The sequence below is a fragment of the Cebus imitator genome, unplaced genomic scaffold (assembly GCF_001604975.1).
Source record: "Cebus imitator isolate Cc_AM_T3 unplaced genomic scaffold, Cebus_imitator-1.0 Scaffold445, whole genome shotgun sequence".
Classification (NCBI taxonomy): Eukaryota; Metazoa; Chordata; class Mammalia; order Primates; family Cebidae; genus Cebus; species Cebus imitator.
Genome location: NW_016107760.1, coordinates 603,868 through 618,867, shown reverse-complemented (window position 1 = coordinate 618,867; position 15,000 = coordinate 603,868).

The window sequence follows — 15,000 nt, the reverse complement described above, 5'->3', positions numbered from 1 at the left end:
GTATATATATACCATGGAATACTAACTACTCAGCCATAAATAAAGAACAAAGTAATGTCTTTTGCAGGAACTTGGATGAAACTGGAGGCCATTATCCTAAGTGAAGTAACTCAGGAATGGAAAACCAAAAACCACATGTTCTCCCTTATAAGTGGGAGCTAAGCTATGGGTATGCAAAGGCATACAGAATGGTATAATGGACACTGGAAACTCAGAAAGGGAGGAGAGTGGGAGAGGGTAAAGGATAAAAGAATTACCTGTTGGGTACAATGTACACTATTTGGGTGACGGGTACACTGAAAAACCAGACTTCACCACTGTGCAATTCATCCGTATAGCCAAAAACCACTTATACCCCGTGTGTTAGGTCATTCTTGCATTGCTATAAATACCTGAGACTGGGTAATTTATAAAGAAAGGAGTTTAATTTCGCTTATGGTTCTGCAGGCTATACAGGCATGGCACCAACATCTTCTTGGCTCCTGGTGAGGGCTTCAGGGAGCTTCCAATCATAGTGGAAGGTGAAGAGGAGCCAGCATATCACATGGTGAGAACAAAAGCAAGAGAGAAAGGGTGGAGAGGTGCTGATGTTGGAGACATTTAAACAACCAGATCTTGCATGAACTCAGAGTGAGAGCTCACTTATCACCTAGAGGATAGCACCAAAGCCATTTATGAGGCATCCACCCCCATGGTCCAACACCTCCCACCAGGACCTACCTCCAACACTGGGGATTACATCTCAAAATGAGATTTGGAAGGGACAAATATCCAAACCGTATCAACCCCTAAAGCTATTGAAATAAAAGAAAGAAAGATAGAAATAGTTTAAAGTTAGGTTGTAATTATGGTTGCATAGCTCTATAAATATACTAAAAAGCTTGTAATTGTACAGTTAAAACATGCGATGATTATGTTACATAAAATATACCCCAGGTAAAGCCTTTTTAAAAATAAACATTAAAAAATACCAGAGACAGTGATCATACTTTGTGGTTTGGAACTTGCTTTTCTCATGAATAGTTCTTGGGATTTTATACCCATCAGTACATACAGATCTACTTCATTATTTTTAAAAGTTGTTTAGTGTAAGCAGTACTATAATTATTTATCCAATTCCCTTTGATGGACCCAATTCCCTTGGCAATTGTAAATAATGCTGCAATGAATATCTTTGAACGTATTTTTATGCATGTGCAAAATATAGATGTTTGATTTCTGGAATCGCTAAATAACAAGTATGCACATTTTGAGTTTTGACACATATTACCAAATTGCACTCAATTGACTTTTATCATCAGTAATATATAAGAATGCCCTTTCCACACACCATTTTAAGCACTGGATACTAATAATCTTTTAATCTTTGCCACCCTGGTAGGTTTGTAAAAATAGCAATGTGATTTTAATTTGCATGTATTTGATCACCAGTGAAGCAGAACACATTTTCATCTTTATTTTCATTTGTACTTCTGGCTTTGTATTACAGCTGGATCCTTTGCCAATTTTTTTCTACTTGAGCATATGTCTTTTTATGTTAATCAATTTGTTAGAATCGTCTCATATGTTGCAAATACTTTTTTTCTAAATATATTATTGGACATACATTATTTATGGTATTTTAATAGAGTTTTAAAATGTGGTCTAAGCTTTCATTCTTTTCTTTTAATGGTTTCTGCCTTCAGCATCACATCTGATTGTTTTTTCTTTTAACAAAAGCCAGAGAAATAGGTTTTCAGATTATTAACCCAAAGCTTAAAGAGAGCACGTTCCCTTTTCATAGCTAATCAGGTATCTGCAATGGAAATAAAATTTCCCCTCCCCATTCCCAACTTTAATCAAAATGTTTTTCTCCTTATGTTTCTGGCAAAAAACCACTGCCTAATTGAGACTTCTGTGTATTCAATTAATGCTTCTGTGTATTTGGCCTGTCAGTGTCCAGGGGCTAATGGGAACTATGTGCTTTCTCTAACAAAGATGAGAGTACAAACATAAGTAAGACAGCCTATTATGGGCTTTCCAAGGCCTTTTAAAAATAATACATTTTCAGCATGTGAATTACATCAAATGGTGGTAACACAGGTTTCTGGGGTTTAATGCATTTCAGTTCATTCCATTTATAAAGCAAAATTGAAATAAAGTAATTCTATTCCACAATATGTTTTAATCATGAGTTTTTAAAAGCTCTTTAGGTAAGATGTTTTTGCCTTGCATGATTTAGAAACCATTAAATGAAGCAGGCTTCCATAGTATTTGAATGCTGCAAGTTGAACTTTCTTTACATCTAAAAGCTGGCAGAAGAGAATTTTGATATAAACTGAATTATTTTCTTAATGATTAAAAAGTCGATTTAAAAAAAATGCTAGCCACTACCTATAAAATTGAGAGTTCTCAATCCTTGTTGTTTTTCCAAAGTAGTCTGGGTGTTTTAGAGGTAAATTTTGAAATAAATTTGAAGTAAGTGTCCAAAGTAAGAAAACTCAAATCAAACATTCAGACTTCAATTACTGCAAAAAAGATTTACAAAAATCTTTCAGATCACAAGAAATTGTTAAAACACCAAAACGCAAAAACAGAGGAGAGAGGAGAAAGTGTGAGTTGTAAGGTTAATTCCAGCAGGTCTAGAATTAGCCCTAGCTGTTTTGCTGAAGTTCCGGCGTGACACTGACCCCTCATCGAGACATGAAACATACTGGTTAATGGTATTGTTTTGTAGCCATGAGTCTTGAGATTCACAGTGGTTTGTCCCAGCTTGTCAACATTGTGTACTTATAACAGTGAGACTGATTATTTGTACCTGGTCTCAGTCTGACACCTGTTTCTCCCTCAAAGGGCTCTGTTGTTGAGGCTAAAATATGTCTGTGTGACTGGCAAAAAAATTTTTTAAACCCAACTGAGAGTCCATTTTGGACTGCCTGGTTGTGAGGTGTTCTGTACACATGTCAGTGGTTCCTGGTCCAAGTGACAAAGTGTGTCCTATTGTCACGGCTCTTAGAGAGAAGGAAAATAGGATCCTATACCTGACCACTCCAGACCCCTGGCTGTATCCTTTTCCTGTAATAAACTATACATTTGTGAGTAATGCCATCTGAGTCCTCTAAGTCTGCTTTAGCAATGGAACCCTGTTCACTTGCCATAGTTAGTGCAGTGTGAAAGTCATCCAAGAGAGTGGAAGAGACTATTAGTGGGGATAAGACACATTGTTCAAAAATGGTGCTGGGAAAAAAAGTGCTGCTAGGACAAATAGTGTAGTAGATGTGTCTGCCCAGGTCACAGTGATTCTTCCCAGAGAACTTCTATCTATCTTCTCCTTTCCAATTCATAAGGATTCAGGAGTGGGTTCACAACAGCCATGTACACATTAAGTGACCCATGTTTCCTAGCCAAAGCTGGTCGGATCAGAGGTGAGCCCCTAACCCAAGCTAGACTGATCAGAGTCTCTTCCAGTCTGAAGGGTTGGCATCTTTAAGGGAGGAGACCTAAAACTCAGGTGCTGAGCTTTGGTATACACAGCCTCCACCAAATGGACCAAGTAGCAGAGAAAGCCCAGCCACAGAGATGAATGAAGCCAGGGCTCAGAGGGCAGCAGAGCTGAGGAATGGCAAGAAGTGACTCTTTGCATTCCTGATACCTTTTCCTCCTCTGATTCCAGTCGTTTGGGAGATTAAGCTCCATCTCAGATCTGGGTTCCAGAGAAATACTCCATATTCTTATAGTAAATTCCCTTTTTTCCCCCATTAAGCTAGCTTGAGTTAGCACCTATATTAGCACCTAAATATCCTTAACTCACCAGCCATGTAGAAACATATAGAGCTAGATCCCTCCCTCACTGCCTGCCCAAAAATACATTCCAGATGGAATTAAGATTTCAATTTAAAAATTAAAAAATATAGGGAGTAAAATAAAATATAACAGAATATTTTTTTATTTATTTGAGACCAGGTTATGAGACTGGCTAATTTTTGTATTTTTGGTAGAGATGGGGTTTTGCCACATTGCCTAGGCTGGTCTCAAACTCCTGACCTCAAGTGATCTGCCTGCCTCAGCATCCCAAAGGGTTGGGATTACAGGTGTGAGCCACTGTGCCACAGCCATATTTTTATGATCATGGAATCTAGGATCAAGATATTTTTATAATCATGGAATCTAGAATATTTTTATTATCATGGAATCTAGAATCAAAAATTAAAAAGCTTTAAATATTTGCCTATATAACATTTGAATACTTATAAACAGCCAAAACACATTGTAAACAAAGCCAAGAGGCATAAAATTAGGGAAAGTATTTGTAACAAATATGCAAAGCAAATGACTAGTATTGGTAATACACAAGGGACCGTTATAAATTAATAAGATAAAAAAGGCAGAGAAATTGACAAAGGATGAAAATTGAGAAATCATAGAAGACAAGTTACAAATTGCCAGCAAACATATTACATGAAAAGTTGTTCGACCTGACCCTTATTTCAGAAATAGAAATGAAAACTACAGATTGGCAGATATTTAAAAGATTAATAGCCCTAGTGATGACAAGGTTTTAGAAAAACATATACTCTCTTTTAACCATTGTTAAAAACGTCTTGGAGTGCGATTTGGCAATATCAATCAAAATTCCAAATGCACAATAACTTTTGATACCAGTAATTCCACTGCTAGGAATTTATCCTACAGAAAGTCACATAATGTGCATGACATTATATAATAAAGTTATTATAAAATGGTTTATAATAATAAAATTTGGACACACCCAAATGTCTATCACAAGGCATTGCATTTGTTTTAATGTAGCATATCCACAGACAGTATTATACTGCAGCAGTTTAAAAATATTGAAGCAACATTGTGTGTACTGACATGGAAAGCTACTTGGGAGATATTTTAAGAAAAAAGCAAGTTGCAGATCATAGGAATAGAATGATCTTATTTTTGAAGAAGTGAGGGAGACCATGACCTGATAACAGTGGTTACCCATGGGCAACAGGAATGGGGTGGGGGTGGGACACAGAAAGCTGGCAATTTTTTATGTAAAAGTTCCAAGTGGTGTAAAGCTTCTACAACAGATATTTAATAATTTTGTAATGATTTTTAGATAAAATAGTTTTAGAAACTTCAGACAAAAATGAAAAGACAGCTGGGCGCAGTAGCTTATGCCTGTAATCCCAACACTCTGGGAGGCCAAGGCAGACAGATCGCCTGAGGTCAAGAGTTCGAAACCAGCCTGGCCAACGTGGTGAAACTCCATCTCTACTAAAAATACAAAAATTAACCGGGCATGGTGGTGCACACCTGTAATCCCAGCTACTCAAGAGGCTGAGGCAGGAGAATCACTTGAACCAGGGAGGCAGAGGTTTCAGTAAGCCAAGATTGTACCATTGCACTCCAGCCTGGGTGACAAGAATGAGACTCTGTTTCAACAAAAAAATAAAATAAAATTTAATTTAAAAGTAAATAAATAAAAAATAAGACTCAACATCAAACTAGGTCAATTCTCTTTGATTTAAATTATAAATCTAACATGATCCCAGTAAATCTGCCTGTTCTGGGGACTAGAGAAGCTTGTCTGATGTTCATATAAAAAATAAGAAAGAATAACCAGAAAAATGCTGAAAAGGAAGAATAATGGGACAGGAGAAACTTGTCTTATTAAAGTGTATACAATAAATATGGACAGCAAGGATGTTTATTACAGCAGTGTTTATATTAGAGACCAACTGTAGTCTACTAAAATACCTACCAATATAGGACTAGTTAAATAAAATATGATATGTCAATGTTGTGCAATACTACACAATTATTGACAATGATATAGATGTATGATGTAGAAAGATGCTCATGATATATTGCTAAATATAAATATAATAAAGCAAGTTGCAAAACAACAAATATAATGTAATTCTATGGAAGAAAGGCACATGTGTATATAAACACACATACATTACATGCATGTAAATACATGGAAAGTGGACAGAAATTATGCTCACTGAATTGATAACACTGGTTACCTCCAAAGAGAGGACTGGGATTCAGGATATGGGTGGTGGGAGGGAGAGTAATAGGGATTTTGTTCTGTATGCTTCTATAATGTTTGAATCTTTTATGATGAGAATGATTCCTGTATCACCTGTGTAATTTTTAAAAGACAAAAAGTGTCTGTAATCCCAGCACTGTGGGAGACCGAGGCGGGTGGATCACTTAAGGTGAGGAGTTCAAGACCAGCCTGGCTAACATGGTGAAACCCTGTCTCTACTAAAAATACAAAAATTAGCCAGGCATGGTGGTGAACGCCTGTAATTCCAGCTATTCAGGAGGCTGAGGCACCAGGGTCGCTTGAACCCAGGAGATGGAGGTTGCAGTGAGCCAAGATCGCATCATTGCACTCCATCCTGGGTGACAGAGAGAAACTCTGTCTCAATAAATAAATGAATAATGAAGAGTAAGAACAGTTACCACAGCCTGCTTTCCCGTGAATGTTTGGACAAACTGGACTACAAACAAAAGTTTACATTCAATCACATATTTATTTCTTCATTCATTCAACAAATATTTCCTGCTGAGTTCTAGGTACTTGGTACTCACTGGTGATTAACAGACAATGATCTGATCCAGGGCAACTCACCCAGCTGGGTGATTGCTGAAACCAGCTGTCAGAGGAGGTGACTGGAACACAGATTCAGTTGATGTAGCTCTTTAAAAGCCACATAGAGCAATTGTGTGTGGTTAATGGCTACTAGTAAAATAAGAAGTTAATGCCTGTCACAATAATGTCCAAAAGTGAGAGACAACACAACAGAAGCAGAAAATCTAATCATTTTTGAATCTGATGATGCAAAAAGAGAAAATCAAGCAACAGTGGAAAAATCCAACTTGTCTCTTGTAAGACTTTTACCTAAAGCCTTTCTTGCTCTCAGAAGCAGCCATGGAATCAACTCTGCCCTCACTTGTACTTTCTGGTCTGCCAAAGTGGAAACCTACCCATGGAACTTTGCATTTTCCTTTTTGGACTATGACAGACTCAGGGAGTGGAGGGTGGTGGGGCATTGCCAGGGCAGCTAGTGGGGACCTCAGGAACTATAGATTTGTGGCTAAATACCTGAATCCTCCAATCCTGGGGAAGACTGGGATTTATGTGGCCAAAGCCAGAGTGTGAAGCTTCTGCCAGAAGCAGCACAGTATGCCAAGAACCTGAAGGTCAGGTCAAGTCAAAGCCCTCAGCAGAAAGCTGGGGTTTGCTCACCAGGATGATCTGGTACAGGCCTAAATCCAAAGAGTCAGAGACAAGGCTCAGACTGAGCAAAGAACCCAACACTACATCTCCTCTCAGCTTGCCTGCTCACATCTCCCTGAGCTACTGAATTCCCTCCTCACGTTCCCCTTTCTGTCCTCTGAACTCAAGTCCTGGCATTGGCTTTCCTGCTAGAGCTTTGGCCCTTCTCCACATACTATCTGGCTTTCTGCCTCAGGCTGCCTGAGGAAAAGCCCTGAGACAACCTAGCCCCTGGGACCCTGCTACCCAGGAGTCAAGCCCTTGGCCTGCACTCCCAGCCCATTTATCCTGTCCCCTTCAGTGGCAGAGAGACCAGCACCCTACTCGCGGGCATTAGAATCTCACTGTCGGACCCCTGGCAAGGCCCTGTCTGGGCAGCTCTCCCTTTTCAATATTGCTCTCTGGTTGCAACACTTGGCAGGCATCTTTCTCAGTGTAAATCCCCAAATTGGTATTCCGGATTCACAATCAACCAGTTGTAAATTTAGGTAGAGCAATCCCATCCCTAGACCTGAACACTGCTGGGAGAGCTGACAAAGTTTCTGAATCCTCAAATTTGCAAAATTTCCCTCGGCCCCTGGGAAGCCCTGCTCATACAGCCAGCTGATTTCTGTCTTTACCACATAGTCACTGGAACAAGGAGAGTCCAGGAGACAATTCTGAAATATAGAACCCTGTCTAGAAAGGCAGGCTTAAGGAGGGCCTCCGGGAAGGGACTGTGGGCAAAGCATAAAGTGTGTGCAGGTGTATGGTGGTGGGGGCCAATGGCAAGAAGGAGGAATAGAATAACAGAGTAGTTAAGAACGTGGGTGGGAGGGGGTGGGTGCTGAGAATTACTTAATGGAAACAATATACATTATTTGGATCATGGAAACACTAAAAGTCTAGATTTCAGACTGTGCAATACATCCACATAACAAAATTGCATTTGTGTCTTTTAGATTTATACAATATTTTTTTTAAGAAGAATGTGGGTTCTGCCTGTGTTTGCATCTCAGCCCAGTTTCCTCATTTGTAAAACAGGATCATATCTGAAGTCCAGTTTCCTCATTTGTAAAATGGGATCATAATAGTATATACCACTGTGTTATGAGAATTAAATGAGATAGTACCAGGAAGACTTAGCACAACGTCCAGCACATAGGAAGCATTCAGTATATGCCACCTGTTCCTAGAGGAGAGACTGAGGCCAAGGAGGTTCCAACAGGGAAGAAAGGAGAAATAAATGAAGTGAGATGAGAAAGACTCAGATAAGCTGTCTAATTCCCACTTTTTCTGGAGGGCCAGCCTTGACTATTTTAGGTGTTTGACGACAAATGTATTAGCATGATTTGTAAATTTCCCTGTCACTACCAATTTCCTATTCCAGCTCTGTCCTTTTCTATCTGTGTGTGACCATGGGTGAATCTCCTAATCGCTCCATGCCTCAGTTTCTCCAAAAGTACAAGTAAGTGGTTATTTTAGAAAGCTGTTAAGATTATTCCTATTCTAACATTCTGACTCTATCTTAAATTCTTGTCTTTTTATTTGGGAAAGGGTTATGGATTGAATTATGTCCTTAAAAGAATATATTGAAGTCTTAAACCCCAGTACCTGTGTTAACAGTGGAGGGTGTCCAGGTTCTTGGCATTTTGAACAAAGAATTGTTCAAAACACACAAACAAAGCAAAGAAAGAATGAAGCAACAAAAGCAGAGATTTATTGAAAATGAAAGTACACACCACAGGGTGGGACTGGACTGGAGCAGCCACGTAAGGGCCATGAATGCAGAATCTTCTTGGGTACAAATACCCCCTAGAGGTTTCTCATTGGCCACTTGGTGTTCACCTTATGTAAATGAGCTGGTGGCCCATAATTGGAGGCTAAAGTGAAGTTACAAGGTTGCATTTCTATGCAAACAAAGACTTGGTCTGCAATCAGTCTGATTGGTTGTAGACAGCAACCAATCAGAGGCTGAAGTGAAGTTACAAAGTTACACTCCTATGCAAAAAGCAACCAATCAGGGGTATTTTCAATTTCCCATCTGCCCTACAGAAATGGTGGGGGCTTGCAAAGAGAGTAGTGTCTGGTCCTTTTGCTACTAAGGCGTGGAGAGTTAGGGTTTTCCTTTCAATATAGTTCTAGGAAGTCAATGTGAATCAGCCTCAGGTTCCCTGCCTCCAGACCCTATTCTCCTACCTCACCTGTAATGTGACCTTATTTGGAAATCAAAGATGTAATCAAGTTAAGATAGGTCATTAGAGTGGGCCCTAATCCAATATGGCTGGTGTCCTTTTAAAAGCAGAAAATGCAGAGAGGCGGGGGAGAAGACAGCCATGTGATGACAGAGGCAACAATTGGAGTGATTCATCTACAAGCCAAGGAACACCTATGATTACTAGAAAACAACAGAAGCTAGAAGGAGGCAAGGAAGGATTCTCCTCTCCAGGTGTCAGAAGGGCAGGCCCTGAAGACACCTTGATTTCAGATTTGTAGAGTCCAGAACTGGGAGAAAATAAATTTTTGCTGTTTTAAGCCACCCAGTTTGTACTACTTTATTACAGTACTTCCAGAAAACTAGTCTAGGAAGCGTCCCCAAAATGTGTCTATCTTGTGCTATGAAACTGTTTCCAAGAGTCCTACCTGCTTTCATATCTCCATTTCTAATTAAAGAAAGTTTAAACACAGCATTCTAAATTCCTGATTTAGCAATTTCATTAAATGATAAAAATTAATGCATGATATACCAGATATTCAGAAAACATAAATTGCCAGAAGATTGTTACAGCAACATCCATACTAATTAACATGTCTTAAGAAAGGCCATGCATGTTTATCATCTAATTAGAATCATACAATCAAAAGAATAAAGAGTACTTCCTTGGGGGATATAAAATAAACAACTACAGTATTTTCATTAGAGTTGGCAATGTTCCTTTGAACCTATTTGAGTGCTAGAAATTGATGTATAAATTAAATGGTCTTATAGTTTAGATTTGATACTTAGAAAAGATTTAGACCATTAGTGCAAGTTTTATTAAAATGTATTGTGTGTTTAGAAAATGCTATGATGCTTACGATGCTATGTGAAGAAAATGAGCTACAACTCATTTAAAATCTTGAATTAAAGGATGTTTTAGAGACTGATTTCAATTTTCCCATGACACCTGAAAAATTCTCCAAAGTTCAGAGGGTTTAACAAAAAAATGCACCAATTCCTAGATATGGGGTTGCCAAACTATAACCCACAAGCCAAATCCATCCCATCGCTGGTTTTTTGTACACCCTACAAGCTCATAATATTTATATAAATGTATATATTAAATGGTTTAAAAATTGAAAGAAGAAAAATATTTTGTGACTCATGAAATTTACATGAAATTCAAATTTCAGTGTTTATAAGTAAAGTTTTATGGGAACACATCCTCCCTCACTCATCACTTACATATTGTCAATGGTTGTTTGCATCAGTTTCCTGTTACTGTATAACAAATTACCACAACTTCAGTGGCTTAAAACACAAATTTATTATCTTACAGTTTCCGTTGTTCAGCAGTCCAGGCAGGACTGGGCTGTTTGTTCAGGTTCTCGCCAGGCTGAAATCAAGGTGTTGGCTGAGGTGGTAGTTTCCTCTAAGGCTCAAGGTCTTCCTTCTTTTTTTATTTTTTATTTTATTTTTTTTTTTTTTGAGACAAAGTCTCACTGTTGTCTCCCAGACTAGAGTGCAATGGTGTAATCTTGGCTCACTGCAACCTCTGCCTCCAAGGTTCAAGCGATTCTCCTGACTCAGCCTCCCGAGTAACTGGGATTACAGGTGCCTGCCACCACACATGGCTAATTTTTGTATTTTTAGTAGAGATGGAGGGGTTTCACCATGTTGGCCAGGCTGGTCTCGAACTCCTGACCTCAGATGATCCACCTGCCTTGGCCTCCCAAAGTGCTGGGATTACAATTGTAAGCCACTGCGCCCGGCCTCAAGGTCCTCTTTCAAGCTCACATAATTGGCAGAATTCAATTCTTTGCAGTTGCAGAACTGGGACTCCCATTCTTATGCTGGCCGCCAGCACAGGGCTACCTTCAACTCCTAAAGGCCGATTACTTTCCTTTGCCACATGCCCCCTCCATCTTCAAAGTAAGCAACAGAGAGTCTCCCTCACATTAAACCTCTTTAACGTTTTGAATCTCTCTTACTAAAAAGCCCTATCCCTTTTAAATGTTCACCTGATTAGGCGAAGCCTACCATGCATAATCTCCCAATTTTAAGGTCAACTGATTTGGGACATTAAGAATGTCTCCAGCCGGGCGCAGTGGCTCACTCCTGTAATCCCAGCACTTTGGGAGGCCAAGGTGGGCGGATCACAAGGTCAGGAGATTGAGACCATCCTGGCCAACAGGGTGAAACCCCGTCTCTATTAAAAAATACAAAAATTAGCTGGGCATGGTGGCATGCACCTGTAGTCCCAGCTACTTGGGAGGCTAAGGCAGGAGAATCGGTTGAACCCAGGAGGCAGAGGTTGCAGTGAGCCAAGATCATGCCACTGGACTCCAGCCTGGTGCCTGGCAACAGAGGGAGACTCTGTCTCAAAAAAAAAAAAAAAAAAAAAAAGAATGTCTCCAAAATCCCTTCACAGCAGCACCTAGATTAGTGTTTGATTGAATAACTGAGATAAAGTTTGTATGCATCAGGGGCCAGGAATCTCAGGAGCCATCTTACAATTCTGCCTACCCCACTGTTGCCATGCTATGGCGGCAAACTTCAGTAGCTGCAACACAGACCACATGGCCCACAAAGCTTAATATTTGGCCCAGAGACCATATGGGCCCCAAATTACTTACTATTTGGCTCAAACAAAACGTTTGCTGACCCCATCCCAAATTAAGCTGGATTTCAAACTTGAAAACCGCATGTGATCCTGTTCAGCAAATGATCCTAAATCTGGGACAGTGTAAACAGAAGGAAGAGGCCATAAGAGTGAGAAAACGGTAGCGTTACCAAACTGTTTCAGCTTTTCAACTCACACACACACACACACACACAAATACAGATTGTCCTGAACTGATGGTACTTTTTCTTTTTCTTTTCTTTTTTTTCTAATTGGAGATGGAAACTTGTTCTGTCACCCAGGCTGGAGTGCAGTGGCACGATCTCGGCTCACCACAGCCTCTACCTCCCGGGTTCAAGCAATTCTCCTGCCTCAGCCTCCCGAGTAGCTGGGACTACAGGTGCGCACCACCACATCTGGCTAATTTTTGTATTTTTAGTAGAGACGGAGTTTCATCATGTTAACTAGGGTGGTCTCGAACTCCTGACCTCAGGCAATCCACCCACCTCAGTCTCCCAAAGTGCTGAGATTACAGGCATGAGCCACTGCACCTGGCTGATACTTTTTCAAATGAGTCTTTTCAAGCACACACTAGGGGACTAATAAAATGATAACTTACATCATAATATTATCCACTGTTCATCTTTGTCAAATCTTAACATGTTTGCTTCTTTTTAAGGTAATAAAAACTGGCCAGGCGCGGTGGCTCATGCCTGTAATCCCAGCAGTCTGGGAGGCCAAGGTAGGTGGATTACATGAGTCCAGGAGTCTGAAACCAGCCTGGCCAACATGGTGAAATTCGATCTCTACTAAAAATTAAAAAAATGTTAGCTGGATGTGGTGGCACACGTCTGTAATTCCAGCTACTCGGGAGACTGAGGTGGGAGAATCACCTGAGCCTAGGAGTTCATGGCTACAGTGAGCGGAGATGGTGCCACTGCACTCCAGCCTGGGTGACAGAGTGAGGCCTTGTCTCAAATAAATAAAGTAATAAAAGCCATAACATTGTAGCCTCCTCTGATCTCATGCCACTCCCTCCACCTCCAGCGGTAAACACTATCCCTTCTACCTATTTATCCACAGAAAACATATTGCAGTTTGTCATTTTTTGAACTTTACAGAAATCAAACTATATAGCATGTGTTTTGCAAATTCCTTCTCTTGCTTAGTGTGCTTATGAAATTCATTCCCATCAATGTGTATAGCTATAATTTGTTCATTTTTACTGACATATAGTATCCCATTGTATAAGTATGCCATGATTTATTTTTCTATTCAACTGATGGTGTACATTTGGGTTACATGTAATCATTTACTATTACAAACAATGCTGCTATGAACATTCTTGTGTAGTTGACTCAGATATGATAAGGTATCTCTGGCCGGACGCAGTCAAGTCTGTATTCTCAGCAATTTGGGAGGCCAAGGTGGGCAGATTACCTGAGCTCAGGAATTCGAGACCAGCCTGGCCAACATGGTGAAACCCCATCTCTATTAAAAATACAAAACATTAGTCGGGAATGGTGGTGCATGACTGTAATCCCAGCTACTCAGGAGGCTGAGGCAGGAGAATCGCTTGAATCCAGGAAGTTGAGGTTGCAGTGAGCCGAGATTGCACCACTGCACTCCAGCCTGGGTGACAGAGCAAGAGTCCATCTCCAAAAAAAAAGAGAAAGAAAGAAAAAATATCTCTAACATATTACCTGAGAGTAGAATTTCCGGGTCTTAGGGTATGTGTATGTTTATCTTTATTAGATATTATCAAATTATTCTCCAAAATGTTTGTGCCAATTTACACTCCAACTAACATAAACAGTTCCCTTTTCCCTAAGTCCTTACCAATAATTAATATCATCAAACTTTTAATTTTTGCCAGTTTCTTGAGTATGGTATGGTGGTTTCATTATTGTTTAATTTTGTATTTTCCTGATTACAAATTGTATAAAATACCTTTCCGTATTTTTACTGTATCTTCAGATTTCCTCTTCTGTGATCTGTCTGTTCATACCCCTTGACAATTTTCCTGTTGGGCCATTTGTTGGTTTTTAACTAATCAGTAGTCTTTACATATTCTAACACTAACCCTTTATCACTTATATTCATTTATTCATTCATTCAACAAGTATTTATTTAGCATATACTATATGCCACACATTATTTGAGGACAGAAGGATGTGGCAGTCAGCAAGACAAAGTCCCTGCTCTCAAGGAGTTTGAATTCTAGTGGGGAGATAGTCAACAAAAGAGCAAATAGATATAGAATATCAGGAAGTAATAAGTTCTATGAAGATAAAGCAAACGGAGAAGATGAAATGATGATGTTTTTCTTTTCAATAGGGTGGTCAAGGAAGGCCTGTTTGAGGGGGTAACATTTGGACAGACACATTAATTAACTGAAGAAGAGAGCTAGATGTATATTTGAATGAAGAGTTTTTTTCCAGGCAGAGAAAAATCAATTGCCAAAGGGCTGGGATAAAAGCAAGCATGTTGCAATTATCTATTCCTAGACTGGAGTTTGCTTTTTCATCTTGTTTATGATTGGTCTTCTTGTACATAAGTTTTAAATTTTTAATGTAGTATAGTTTAGCCAGATTTTACTTTATGTATGGCTTATCTAGCTGCATTTTTTTATGAAATCCTTCCTTATTACAAGGTCATAAAGATATTTGCCCTGGCCAGGCATGGTGGCTTGTACCTGTAATCCTAGCACTTTGGGAGGCCAAGGTGGGTGGATCACCTGAGGTCAATAGTTCGAGACCAGCCTGGCCAACATGGTGAAAACCCATCTCTACTAAAAATACAAAAATTAGCCAGGCGTGGTGGCAGGCGCCTAGAATCCCAGCTATTTGGGAGGCTAAGGCAGGAGAATCGGTTGAACCCATGGGGCAGAGGTTGCAGTGAGCCGAGATCACACCACTTCCCTCCAGCCTGGGC